General features: G+C 38.8%; 1 pseudogene; it reads right to left on the bottom strand.

Moving 5' to 3' along the window:
- Positions 1–5,483: 5,483 nt before the first annotated feature.
- Positions 5,484–6,943, bottom strand: LOC102401238 (annotated as a pseudogene).
- Positions 6,944–14,834: the final 7,891 nt, after the last annotated feature.

The raw sequence follows: 14,834 nt of genomic DNA, 5'->3' as shown, positions 1-14,834 counted from the left end.
CACAGTAGTAGATATAATGGTCATCTGAATTAAATTTGCCATTCTGGTTCATTTCAGTTCACTGATTCCTAAAATGTCGATGTTTACTGTTGCCATCTCCTGTTTGACCACTTCCAATTTACCTTGATTCATGGACCTAACATTCCAGGTTCCTATGCAATATTGTTCTTTACATCATCAGACTTTACTTCCATCACCAGTAACAACCACAACTGAGCATTATTCTCACTTTGGCTCAACCTCTTAATTCTTTCTGGAGCTATTTCTCCACTCTTCTCTAGTAGCATATTGGGCACCTACTGACCTGGGGACTTCATCTTTCAGTGTCATATCTTTTTGCCTTTTCATACTGTTTATGGGGTTCTCAAGGCAAGAATACTGAAGTGGTTTACCATTCCCTTCCCTGGTGGACCGTGTTTTTTCAGAACTCTCCACCATGACCTGTCTGTCTTGGGTGGCCCTACACAGCATCGCTCATAGTTTCATTGAGTTAGACAAGGCTCTGATCCAAGTGATCAGCTTGGTTAGTTTTCTGTAATTGTGGTTGCCATTCTGTCTGCTCTTTAATGGATAAAGATAAGAGGCTTGTGAAAGCTTCCTGATATTGAGTGAGAGTAACTTATGAGTGAGAGTGACTTATGAGTTATGAGTGAGAGTAACCTTACCCTAACAAAGGAGAGAAGATTCAGCAGAAAGGGACATGGAGAAATAAAGTAGAGAAACAAAAACAGAGACATGGGTAGCACGCAGAGAGAACAAGCCTCAGAATATGCACAGGAAATAGCCAAAAGGGATTCTACTTGGATGCTCAGAAAATAGTAATGTAACTGGGAAAAATTAATCTAAAAAAGTCAAATGTTTCTGAAATAGGAGGAAGCTGAAGAACACCAGGGTTGAGAGTTATCTGGGCTTGCTAACCAATGAGCCAGGGGTTGACCTTAACCTGTGGTGAGTTGCAGAGGTCATTCTGGTGATGCCTGGACTGTTCATAGGTCCAACTGGGGCACACAGAAATCCAGCTCTTTATCCAGGGTTCTAGTCACTAGGAAAAATACCCTGACTTTTGGCAGACTGGTAGTGGGAGACCTGGAGAAGATCTTGAGATATGATCCTGGAGAACCAGCCAGGATGATTGGAGAAGATAGGTGAAAGAAACTAAATCTGGACTGGGGCAACCATGAGGATGGAAATGATAGCAACCTGCATGTATTTGGACTGTATAAACACAGGAGCCTGGTAGGAGGCTGTGTATGGGGTCGCACAGAGTCAGACATGACTGAAGTGACTTAGCAGCAGCAGCAGCAGCAAACTCAACTAAATGGAATGGACAGCAGTGGGGGGTAAGAGGATCATGAGAAAGAAGATACTGAATCTCAGAGGTGAAAGGGCCAAAAAGGAATTTCAGGACACTAAAGACCATCTCTACCTGCATTCCAAATGTGTTTGGGCTGATCCGGGTGCCAAAAACAACTTTTACTTGGTCAATGGAGAAGGTAAATCCCAGGTCATGATCATATATCTATCAGCCCCTACCACCCAAACTTTCTTTACCCAGAGTTATCTCCAGAATATAGCAAACTCTCAGGGCAATATAGTTCTCTAGGGAAAGAGAAGTCCCTTCCAGGTAAGGTGAGCAGAGAAGGCTTCACAAAAGCTAATATCTTGACTTCATTTTTGAACAGATTTTTACTAAAGGTCAAAACATACAGAAGATTATGCCAGGAAATGTTGAGAATACAGAGGAAATGCTTGACATTGTCCCTGTCTTCCAATAGCGTATAAAATCCTTTAGGAAGATATGTCAACAGAGCCATACAATGTTAGTTGCATCACTGTTTATCACTGATAAAGGCAGTCAGTACATGAATAGAATTCTTATGATGCCTGGAAAGTCTGACAGTTGAATTCAGAGAGGGCACTGAGACCTAATGTCAAGTGAGACTTCTCAGAGGAACAAGGCCTTGAATGATAGGTGAGATTTAATGAGGCTGAAAGAAAAAAAAGAAGGTTAGTCCAGAGGAGCAAAACAAGTGAGACATAGTTTGGGTGTAAAACAAGATCTCATTAAGGAATGAGGGTGGGAGTACCTTTCCTGATGACCCTCAAATCATTTTCCAGAGGTGACCATAGAATGGGTTACTTACCATTTCTTCTTAATTAACTTATTTTTTATTTGAAGGATAATTGTTTCATAGAATTTTGTTTTCTGTCAAATCCCAACATGAATCAGCCATAGGTGTACATAAGGTCTGCCTACACATAAGGTCAGCTTTCAAACACTCCTTACTAAGTTGGATAAAGCCTTCCTTAACTTGTCCTTGTGCTTATTTTGACTTCCTTTCCACAATGGCCCAATTAGCTGCCTCCTCAAGATGGCTTTCTGATAGGTGGATTATGTTCTATCATCCATTGTCTGGCGTTACTAAATGAATATATATCTGTCTAGCTGTGTTATGTCAGGACACCTAGAAAGGCCTGAGTGATTCAGTTTCAATACACATGATGTGGAGATGCATTCCGGCCTTCTGCATGGGGAATGTTAACAGACCTAAACTTCCAAAAGAGTTGTGACTGAATCTGAGAGCCAATTTAAGGCTTCCCGTGGAAAACAGAGACATTACTTTGCCAACAAAGGTCCGTCTAGTCAAGGCTATGGTTTTTCCTGTGGTCATGTATGGATGTGAGAGTTGAACTGTGAAGAAGGCTGAGCGCCAAAGAATTGATGCTTTTGAACTGTGGTGTTGGAGAAGACTCTTGAGAGTCCCTTGGACTGCAAGGAGATCCAACCAGTCCATTCTGAAGGAGATCAGCCCTGGGATTTCTTTGGAAGGAATGATGCTAAAGCTGAAACTCCAGTACTTTGGCCACCTCATGCGAAGAATTGACTCATTGGAAAAGACTCTGATGCTGGGAGGGATTGGGGGCAAGAGGAGAAGGGGACAACAGAGGATGAGATGGTTGGATGGCATCACTGACTGGATGGACGTGAGTCTGAGTGAACTCCGGGAGTTGGTGATGGACAGGGAGGCCTGGCATGCTGCGATTCATGGAGTCGCAGAGTTGGACACGACTGAACGACTGAACTGAACTGAACTGATGGAAAGGGGGAAGAAAACCCCATGCCCCTTCTAAATCTGTCTACTATTTGTAGCCACCAGATTACAGGAACTGCTTTTGACTGTTTTCACTATCAGCACAATGAAAGGATGTTAAACTACTTAGAGGAAGGTGACGTTTTGCTTTGACACCTGAAATGTCTCAATGGAAAATCCTTCAATTATGCATTGAGTATAGTCAACATTAGTACTCTTGCCTGGAAAACCCATGGATGGAGGAGCCTGGTAGGCTGCAGTCCATGGGGTCGCTAAGAGTCAGACACGACTGAGCGACTTCACTTTCACTTTTCACTTTGATGCATTGGAGAAGGAAATGGCAACCCACTCCAGTGTTCTTGCCTGGAGAATCCCAGGGACAGGGGAGCCTGGCGGGCTGCTGTCTATGGGGTCACACAGAGTCGGACACAACTGAAGCGACTTAGCAGCATAGTCAACATGATAGGACAAAAGTTACTATAATAGAAAATGGGAACAAATCAATGGTCCCTCCTACCACAGTCTGCAACCTCTCTCTGTAATGATCTGCTTGGCTCCCTGCCCAGGTATTCCTCTGTGCCACATAACTACAGGCACTTTACTCATTCATTCATTCATTTAATTTTCCATTCAACAATTTTTACCAATCGCCAGCTATGTACTAGGCACTGGGGTAACAGGTACTGGGGGTCTAATCAAATGAAAAAAAATCCTAGTCCCTGTTCCCCTGAAGCTTGCAGTCTGCTGGAGCAGACAGACATTTAAAAGTTATACAAATAAACATATACTTATACTGTGTGATCAGTGCTGTAAGGAAACGACCAAAGTACGGTTGATTCTCATTATTCACAGTAGTTACACTCTATAAAGTTGCTGCTAACATGAAATTAGTGAATCCTGAATCACTGCTCCCAGCGAAATGCAGACTTAAGTTCCTGTGATCAGTTGATCAGTATATAGCTTTGTTTTATGTGTGCCTCTGTTTAAAGATAATTTATTTAATATAAATTGTTGGTTCATTAATATTGAACTCATGACCAGCATCGTTGTAACTCAAGCCTGAATTAAGCTTATCAAACACACATAATTTTTCTGTAAGATATCACAGTCTTGTGCTTAGGAACACTAGACAGAACTTCAGCACTATGCATGAAGGCCATTTTAAATAGCAAGATCACACACACACACACACCAAAAAAAAAAAAAACAAAAAAAAAAAAAACAAAAAACACCATGTAAGGGGGAGAAAATATGGCAGTAAATATTGGGTTGGCTGAAAAGTTCATTTGGGTCTTTTCATAAGATGATTGCAAAATGACTCTTGTTCACATTATGAGAGCTAAAACAAGAAGACAGAGTATTGTCCTGTTCAACCTCAACTGGGAACATACACCTTGGACAACTCAAAATTTTCACTGCTCTGTGCCTGTTCATGAATGATTTCCAAAGTGCCATGAATATTTAAAAATTTTAAATTCCATGCATCTCACCCACCTATGGCTGATTCATGTTTAGGTTTGACAGAAAACAGCAAAATTCTGTAAAGCAATTATCCTTTAATAAAAAATTTTAGATTCAATTTACTTATATTTAAAAAAATTCACCCATTTCTCCTACCCTCACCCCACCTCTTGCAATCACCATCTGTTTTCTGCATCTATGAGATTTTTTTAAGATTCCACATGTAAGAGAGATCATATGTTATGTGTCTTTCCTTGTTTGACTTATCTCAGTTAGCATAATGCCCTCAAAGTCAATCCATATTGTAGAAAATGGCAAGATTTCATTCTTTCTTATGGTTGAATAATATTCTGTTTTATATATAGACACACACTTTCTTTATCCATTCATCCACTGATAGACACTTAGGTTGTTTCCATATCTTGGCTATTGTAAATACTGCTGCTATGAACATGGGGGTGCAAATATCTTTTGTTATTATTTTTTAAAAATCAATTGCTTTTATTATGTGACTGTGAAATATCAACTCTACTGCCTCAAATAAAGAACCAATAATTACTTTTATAACACTAAAGTTGTTTGTAAACACAATATCTTTCTTGCATTTATGGCTAATCCATTATAAACAAATGCCAATCTTAAAAACACAACTCTAGAATAAGTGCAGTTACACTGAGTGCAGATAAGAAAGTAAGGAGCTCATTGGCTATGCTACACCAAATGGATGAAAAGTAAAATTGATTTTATACTGGGGGTCTATATAAATAAATTAAAAAATCCTTTTTTCCCCTGTATGTATGCTTAGATTACTTGTACAAATAACTGAATATTCCATTTCATTCACTTCAATGGGATGAACTCTTTAGAAAAAGAATGAAAAATGATTTGATAATCAGCTCCCAAGTTTTATGCTTTTTTTTTCTGTTTCCATCAATTTCCTGACATAGTTGGCATAAGCAGGAAAATCTCAGTAAATCAAGCAATTGAAGACTCAAGTAAAGCCTCAAAGTTCTTGAAGAACTCTGGCAAGTCACGTATATCCCATGTTGCTTTTGGTTTCCCACCTCTTCTTTGCTTCAAATCTCCAGGCAAGTTTTTTTTTTTTTTTTTTTTTTTTTTTTTTTTTTTTCACAAAAGCTGTGAATTTTCAGCATCCTTTTTGGCTTTTACAAAGTTGTGGCAGGCAATTGCTTTGGCAATTTTTACACCAAGCTCTAGAGTAGCTAGCTGGTTGTTGAGTTTCTCAGCCTTCTCAGTGTTCCACGCTTCCACAACCTGGTCTATGCTCTTTTCAAGGCCCAAATTTTCAACTTTATTTCAACAGTGGTGGTCAAACCTCTCATTGACTCCAAAATATTAAGTCCCTTCCACTGGATTTCACTTGAAGACTGTTCATTACTAGACTCTTCTTCATTCTTTAATTTGCTTTTTCTGGAGTGTTTTCTTTTTTTCTTTCCTGATCTTTAAGTTGAGGTTTTTCTGTTCAGAATGCATTTTATGCAATTCTTGAAATTTATTCCACTATTTAAGGGAATTCCAGAGGGACACTTTTCATGTGCATTTACATTTTCCTCTGCTTCAGTGTTTGGTCCATCTGTAGGAATATCTGAAATCTCTGTCTTTGTAAAGATCTCATCTTCTTTACCCTCTTATAAGTTAAGTTCAGAGCTGTCTTATATGATCTCATCATCAGAATTCAACTCAACATCAATCTCACTTAGGTCAGGAGGCAGCAGCCCACTCTATATCTTAAGACCTAGCAGTTATCTTTTAAATTAGTGTTTTCAAAAAAATATCCAAACTGAAATTGCTGGATCATATGGTAGCTCTATTTTTAATATTTTGAAGAAACTCCATACTGTTGTGTTTTTTTTTGTAGTGGTTGCACCAATTTACATTTCCACCAGCAAGTGCACAAGGGTTTCCTTTTATCCAGATCCTTGCTAACATTGCTATTTCTTCTTTTTGATAATAGTCATTCCAAAAGGTGTGAAGTGATATCTCATTGTGACTTTGATTAACATTTCCTTGATCATTAATGATGTAGAACATCTTTTCATGAACTTGTTGGCCATCTGTTTGCTTTTTTGGAAAAATGCCTACTTAGAACTTCTGTCTATTTCTTAATCAGTTTTTAAAAAGTTGTATGAGTTGTATGAGTTTTAAAATGTGTTTTGGATATTAGCCCCCTTGTCAGATATATGATTTGCAATTATTTTCTACCATTCAGTAGGTTGCCTTTTCATTTTGTTGATGGTCTCCCTTGCTATTCAGAAACCTTTTAGTCTGTAAGCCACGTGGTACAGCCAAAAAAAAAAAATATCACTCAGAATGCTATCATCTTGCTGAAGTGTTGTAATCTTTTCGCTGGTGGAAGAGCTTGCCTCCATGTTGATGGTTAATGATTGATCAGGGTGGTGGTTGGGGCTGATGGCTGATGGTTGGGGTGCCTGTGGCAATTTCTTAAAATAAGACAACAATAAACTTCACTGCATCAACTGACTCTTCCTTTCATGAAAGATTTCTGTGTGTCATGTAATGCTGTTTGATAGCATTTTACTCACGGTAGAACTTCTTTCAAAATTAGAGTCAATTCTCTCAAACCTTGCCTTGGATTTATCAACTAAGTTTATGTAATTTTCTAAATCACCTGTTTTCATTTCCACAGTCTTCACCAGGGACAGATTTCATCTCAAGAAACCACTTTCTGGTCATCCATGAGAAGCTACTCCTCATCTATTAAAGTTTAATCATGAGATTGCAGCAATTCAGTCACATCCTCAGGCTCCACTTCTTTTTAATTTTTTTTAATTGAGGGAAAATTGCTTTACAATATTGTACTTGTTTCTGCCATACAACAATGCAAATCAGTAAGAAATATACTTTTATCAGGCTCCATTTCTAATTCTAGTTCTTTTGCTATTTCCACCGCAGTTGATGTGACTTCCTCCACTGAAGACTTGAACCCTCAAAGTCGTCCATGAAGGTTGGAATCAACTTCTTCCCAACTCCTGTTAATGTTGATATTTTTATGCCTTCCCATGACTCATGAATGTTCTTAATGGTACCTAGAATAGTAAATCCTTTCCAGGAAGTTTTCAATTGACTGCCCAGATCCATCAGAGGAATCACTATCTATGGCATCTATAGCCTTACACAATGTACTTCTCAAATAATAAGACTTAACAGTTGAAATGACTCCTTGATCCATGGGTTGCAGAATGGATGTTGTGTTAGCAATTTAAAAACAACATTTATTGTTTGTAGACTTTTTGATGATGAACATTCTGACTGGTATGAGGTGATACCTCACTGTAGTTTTGATTCGCATTTCTCTAATGAGTAACATTGAGCATCTTTTCATGTGTTTGTTAGCCATCTGTATGTCTTTTTTGGAGAAATGTCTGTTTAGGTCTTTTTTCCACTTTTTGATTGGGTTGTTTGTTTTTCTGATATTGACTTGTATGAGCTGCTTGTATATTTTGGAAATTAATCCTTTGTCAGTTGTTATTTCATTTGCTATTACCTTTTCCCATTCTGAGGACTGCCTTTTCACCTTATTTCTTGTTTCCTTTGCTGTGCAAAAGGTTTTAAGTTTAATTAGATACCACTTGTTTATTTTTGTTTTTATTTCCATTACTCTAGGAGGTGGGTCATAGAGGATCTTGTTGTGATTTATGTTACAGAGCATTCTGCCTGTGTTTTCCTCTAAGAGTTTTATAGATTCTGGTCTTACATTTAGGTCTTTAATCCATTTTGAGTTTATCTTTGTGTATGGTGATAGGAAGTGTTCTAATTTCATTCTTTTATATGTAGCTGCCCAGTTTTCCCAGCACCACTTATTGAAGAAGCTGTCTTTGCCCCATTGTATATTCTTGCCTTCTTCGTCAAAAATAAGATAGCAAGGTGTGTGGGTTTATCTCTGGGCTTTCTATCTTGTTCCACCGGTCTATATTTCTGTTTTTAAAACAGACATTTCTCCAAAAAAGACATAAAGATGCCTAACAAATACATGAAAAGATGTTCAACATCGCTCATTGTTAGAGAAATGCAAATCAAAACTACAATGAGATATCACCTCACACTGGTCAGAATGGCCATCATCAAAAAGTCTACAAACATAAACACTGGAGAGGATGTGGAGAAAAGGGAACCCTCTTGCATTGTTGGTAGGAATGTGAATTGATACAGCCAATATGGAAGACAGTATGGAGATTCCTTTAAAAAACTAGGAGTAAAACCACCATCAGTTCAGTCAGTTCAGTCGCTCAGTCGTGTCTGACTCTTTGCAACCCCATGAATCGCAGCACGCCAGGCCTCCCTGTCCATCACCAACTCCTGGAGTTTACCCAAACTCATGTGCATCGAGTGGGTGATTCCATCCAGCCATCTCATCCTCTGCCATCCTCTTCTCCTCCTGCCCCCAATCCCTCCCAGCATCAGAGTATTTTCCAATGAGTCAACTCTTCGCATCAGGTGGCCAAGGTATTGGAGTTTCAGCTTTAGCATCAGCCCTTCCAATGAAAACCCAGGACTGATCTCCTTTAGAATGGACTGGTTGGATCTCCTTGCAGTCCAAGGGACTCTCAAGAGTCTTCTCCAACACCACAGTTCAAAAGTTCAATTCTTCGGCACTCAGCTTTCTTCACAGTCCAACTCTCAGATCCATACATGACCACTGGAAAAACCATAGCCTTGACTAGATGGACCTTTGTTGGCAAAGTAATGTCTCTGCTTTTCAACATGCTATCTAGGTTGGTCATAACTTTCCTTCCAAGGAGTAGGCGTCTTTTAATTTCCAGGCTGCAATCACCATCTGCAGTGATTTTGGAGCCCAAAAAAGTAAAGTCTGACACTGTTTCCACGTTTCCCCATCTATTTCCCATGAAGTGATGGGGCCAGATGCCACAATCTTAGTTTTCTGAATGTTGAGCTTTAAGCCAACATTTTCACTCTCCTCTTTCACTTTCATCAAGAGGCTTTTTAGTTCCTCTTCACTTTCTGCTATAAGGGTGGTGTCATCTGCATATCTGAGGTTATTGATATTCTCCCGGAAATCTTGATTCCAGCTTGTGCTTCTTCCAGCCCAGTGTTTCTCATGATGTACTCTGCATAGAAGTTAAATAAGCAAGGTGACAATATACAGCCTTGACGTACTCCTTTTCCTATTTGGAACCAGTCTGTTGTTCCATGTCCAGTTCTAACTGTTGCTTTCTGATCTGCATATAGATTTCTGAAGAGGCAGGTCAGGTGGTCTGTTATTCCCATGTCTTCCAGAATTTTCCACAGTTTATTGTGATCCACACAGTCAAAGGCTTTGGCATAGTCAATAAAGCAGAAATAGATGTTTTTCTGGGACTCTTTTGCTTTTTCCATGATCCAGCGGATGTTGACAATTTGGTTTCTGGTTCCTCTGCCTTTTCTAAAACCAGCTTGAACATTTGGAAGTTCATGGTTGATGTATTGCTGAAGCCTGGCTTGGAGAATTTTGAGCATTATTTTACTAGCATGTGAGATGAGTGCAATTGTGCGGTAGTTTGAGCATTCTTTGCCATTGCCTTTCTTTGGGATTGGAATGAAAACTGACCTTTTCCAGTCCTGTGGCCACTGCTGAGTTTTCCAAATTTGCTGTCCTATTGAGTGCAGCACTTTCACAGCATCATCTTTTGGGATTTGAAATAGCTCAACTGGAATTCCATCACCTCCACTAGCTTTGTTCATAGTGATACTTCCTAATTCCCACTTGACTTCACATTGCAGGATGTCTGGCTCTAGGTGAATGATCACACCATCATGATTATCTGGGTAGTGAAGATCTTTTTTGTACAGTTCTTCTGTGTATTCTTGCCACTTGTTCTTAATATTTTCTTCTTCTGTTAGGTCCATACCATTTCTGTCCTTTATTGAGCCCGTCTTTGCATGAAATGTTCCCTTGGTATCTCTAATATTCTTGAAGAGATCTCTAGTTTTTCCCATTCTGTTGTTTTCCTCTATTTCTTTGCATTGATTGCTGAGGAAGGCTTTCTTATCTCTTCTTGCTATTCTTTGGAACTCTGCATTCAGATGCTTGTATCTTTCCTTTCCTCCTTTGCTTTTCACTTCTCTTCTTTTCACAGCTACTTGTAAGGCCTCCCCAGACAGCCATTTTGCTTTTTTGCATTTCTTTTCCATGGTAATGGTCTTGTTTCCTGTTTCCTATACAATGTCATGAAACTCCATCCATAGTTCATCAGGCACTCTATCTATCAGATCTAGTCCCTTAAATCTATTTCTCACTTCCACTGTATAGTCATAAGGAATATGATTTAGGTCATATCTGAATGGTCTAGTGGTTTTCCCTACTTTCTTTAATTTAAGTCTGAATTTGGCAATACGGAGTTCATGATCTGAGCCACAGTCCAAACCACCATGCTGCTGTTGCTAAGTCGCTTCAGTCGTGTCCGACTCTGTGCGACCCCAGAGACGGCAGCCCACCAGGCTCCCCAATCCCTGGGATTCTCCAGGCAAGAATACTGGAGTGGGTTGCCATTTCCTTCTCCAATGCATGAAAGTGAAAAGTGGAAGTGAAGTCGCCCAGTCGTGTCTGACTCTTAGTGACCCCATGGACTGCAGCCTACCAGGCTCCTCTGTCCATGGACACAGCAATTCCACTACTAGGCATATACCCAGAGGAAACCAAAACTGAAAAAGACACGTGTACCCCAATGCTCATTGCAGCACTATTTACAATAGGTAGAACATGGAATCAACCTAGATGTCCATCAACAGATGAATGGATAAAGAGTTCTAATGAGGTTCTAATAAGGTGGATGAATCTAGAGCCTATTATACAGAGTGAAGTAAGTCAGAAAGAGAAAAACAAATACCGTTTACTAGCACATATATATGGAATCTAGAAAGGCGGTACTGATAAAATTATTTGCAGGGCAGCAATGAAGACACAGAGATAGAGAACAGACTTATGGACATGGGAGAGTGGGGAAGAAGGAGAAGGTGGCATGTATATAGAGAGTAACATGGAAAATTACATTACCATATGTAAAATAGCAGATGGGAATTTTCTATATGACTCAGGGAACTCAAACCTGGGCTCTGTAACAACCTAGAAGGGTGGGATGGTGAAGGAGGTTTAAGAGGGAAGGGACATGTGTATACCTATGGTTGATTCTTGCTGGTGTTTTGAGAAACCAACACAAAGCAATTATCCTTCAATTAAAAAAGAAATTAAAAATGCAAAAAAATTTAAAGTAAAACAACATTAATCTCATTGTACATTTCCACCCGAGCTCTTGGGTGACCAAGAATAGTAACATTTTGAAATTACTGTCAATGTGCTTAATCATTTCTAGGTTTTGATTTAAAATGAGTAAAGTGTGGAGCTTTACTCCGCTAGGGAGCTTTCCTGGTGGCTTAGATTGTAAAGAATCTGCCTGCAATGCAGGAGACCTGGGTTTGATCCCTGGATTGGGAAGATCCCCTGGAGAGAAAAGTGTGACTCTTCTTTTTACTTGAACACTTAGAAGCCATTGTAATGTTGTTAATTAGCTTAATTTCAAATTTTTGTCTCTCAGGGAATAGAGAGGCCTGAGTAGAGTGAGAGAGATGAAGGAATGGCTGGTTGGTTGAGCAGTCAGAACACACAACATTTATTGATTATTAACTTCACCATCTTATATGGGCATGGTCTGTGGTGCTCCAAAGCAATTACAATAGTAACATCAAAGATCACTGATCAGATAACCATGATCAATATAATAATAATGAAAAAGTTTGAAATATTGAGAGAATTATTTTGATAATATGACAGACATGAAATGAGCAAATGCTTTTGGAGAAATGGCGTCGATATACTTGCTTGGATGCAGGGTTGCCATATTTTTCACAGTGAGTGAAAAACACAGTATCTGTGAAGCACAATAAAGCAAAGGTCAATAAAACAAGATACGCCTGTAAAATCACCATGCTCTACGTTAGATCCTCAGAACTTATTCACTTTATCACAGAACATTTTCACTCTTTGACCAACAGTCCAAGTGTCCATGAATTTATGAATGAGTAAAGAAAATGTGGTATAACTATAAATTGAATTTTATTCAGCTATGAGAAAGAAATTCTTCTATTTGTGACAAACAAATGGACCTGGAAGACATTATGTGTGAATAAATCAGACATGGAAAAGTGAATACTATATTACTTATATGTGGGATCTAAAAAAGTCAAACTCACAGAACCAAAGACTACCATGGTGGTTACCAGGGGCTGAAAGTGGGGGAAATGGCAGATGGGGGACTTTCAATGTTAAAAGTAAGAATGTCTTGGGTCTAGTTGTCCTAAACCAAGTTGCCCTAAAACTAGCATCCTTCTAAGCAGGTAGGGTGACAGGGCCTGAGGAATGCTTAATACCACTTTGGTTAGATGAAAGTCATATGTTATCCCTAATTGGGATAGTAGAAAACCATTCAGAAAGGAATCCAGAAGAAAAAATATTCTGAGGTTTATTGGGCAATTAAAACCATTGTCAAGATGCCGGTGAATGAGAAACTGTCAGGGATGACAAGGAATGTCTTTTAGTATAAACATGGACCTTATAAGTGATAAGCCATAGAAGAAATTTTTGGAAGCAGTGGCAGTTTTGCTTCAGAGCATAAGGAATGCTCATATAAACTAGGAAATGGGGTAGGGTTGGGTTCCTGGCTCTCTTAGTGTAGAACTAGATGGGTGACTCATTCCATTTTGAGGCTGATAGAGGTTATCACACCTAGATTTGAAATGACCAATTGTAGTTAAATTTCCTTTGTGACCTGTATTCAAGATAAGGCATTCATTCGATTGTTTACTGAATGCCTATAATAAACTTGGCCATATGCTAGAGTGTGTTAGGGATAAAATGATAAACAACATTGACGTGACCCTTACCTTTATGGTAGGTAATTATTTAAATTCTGTAAGAGAAGTATGGGGGCTCAGAGAGAATATATGAGAGACACCCAATATGCCTTGTGAATCTGGGAAAGCTTTCCAGGGGAAACGAGGTTTAAGCATAGGCCTGGAGAATAAATGAGGGTTAGCTAGGTGATCAGAAGCATGACAGGCATCCCAGGCACAGGGAACAGTTTGAGCAAAAACAAGGAAGAGAAGACATACATTTGGAGAATTATGGTATGGTCCAGTATAACTAGAGTAGGCTGTAATTCTCCAAGTGTGATCCACAAACCATTTGCATCAGAGTTACATGGACTGCTTCTTAAAAAACTGAAGGGTCCTTGTAGGGGTGGGGAGCTGAATGAATTGAGAGCTTGGGAGTGACACACATGCAGTATTGATGCTATATATAAAATAGATAACTACTGAGAGCCTACTGTATTATATTGTTCAAAGAACTATACTCAGTGCTCTGTGGTGACCCTAAATGGGAAGGAAATCCAAAAAAGAGGGAATATATTTAAACATATAGCTGATTTGCTTTGCTGTACAACAGAAATTAACACAACATTGTAAAACAACTGTACTCCAATAAAAATTAATAAAAATGAAGAGTTCCAGATTTACTGTATCTCTGTGGCAGCATCTGTAAATCTGGATTTCAGTTTGTTTTCTTGGTGATTATGATGCACTATAATGTTCTATTAGTCTATACAGTAAGCATCCATACATTCATGTATCATGAAAAATAATATGAATGTGAACTTGTATGTGTGTATGTGTGCATTTAGGAGCTAACTCTTCAATCTTTCTCATGATTTGAAAGACTTCTCTTCCTAAGGCCAAAGTCTCTAGGGCTCAGTTACCCTAGGTCTCTCTGCTAGGCTGAGGAGATCAATATCTGGGTACACTTATAATCCATTTCGGGGACGCTGATTGGGAAGCTCTGCTGTTGACTATGAAAAGGAGTACAGATTTTGTCTAATAGGCAATGGTCCACTGAAAGGTTTTAGGAAGAAAGTGACTTGAACTGATTTGTTGTTTAGGAAAATTATTCAGTTTACAAGAGACTGGATTAGAGTAAGGGCAAGATTGAAAATGTGGAGATTTGTTAGGAGAATATTGCAATAGTAAATTCTTCAACTCATCTGGCTTGATAAATAAAAATATATTGTTTTATTCAAGAGTTAGAGGTTAGCAACACTTTCCTCATCCCTCTATTTTCTCTATGCCTGATAAAATGAGGCACTGTCCTGAATGTCAGGAGCTGCAAGGAGAAGATTTTGTTTCATAGTTGAATTTAATTGATTACGATGGCAAATGTTCATCCTCACACCTAAAGTTTCTTAAATTAGAAAT

This window comes from Bubalus bubalis, chromosome X (genome assembly GCF_019923935.1).
Source record: "Bubalus bubalis isolate 160015118507 breed Murrah chromosome X, NDDB_SH_1, whole genome shotgun sequence".
Classification (NCBI taxonomy): Eukaryota; Metazoa; Chordata; class Mammalia; order Artiodactyla; family Bovidae; genus Bubalus; species Bubalus bubalis.
This window is presented reverse-complemented; position numbering and strand designations above follow the sequence as displayed.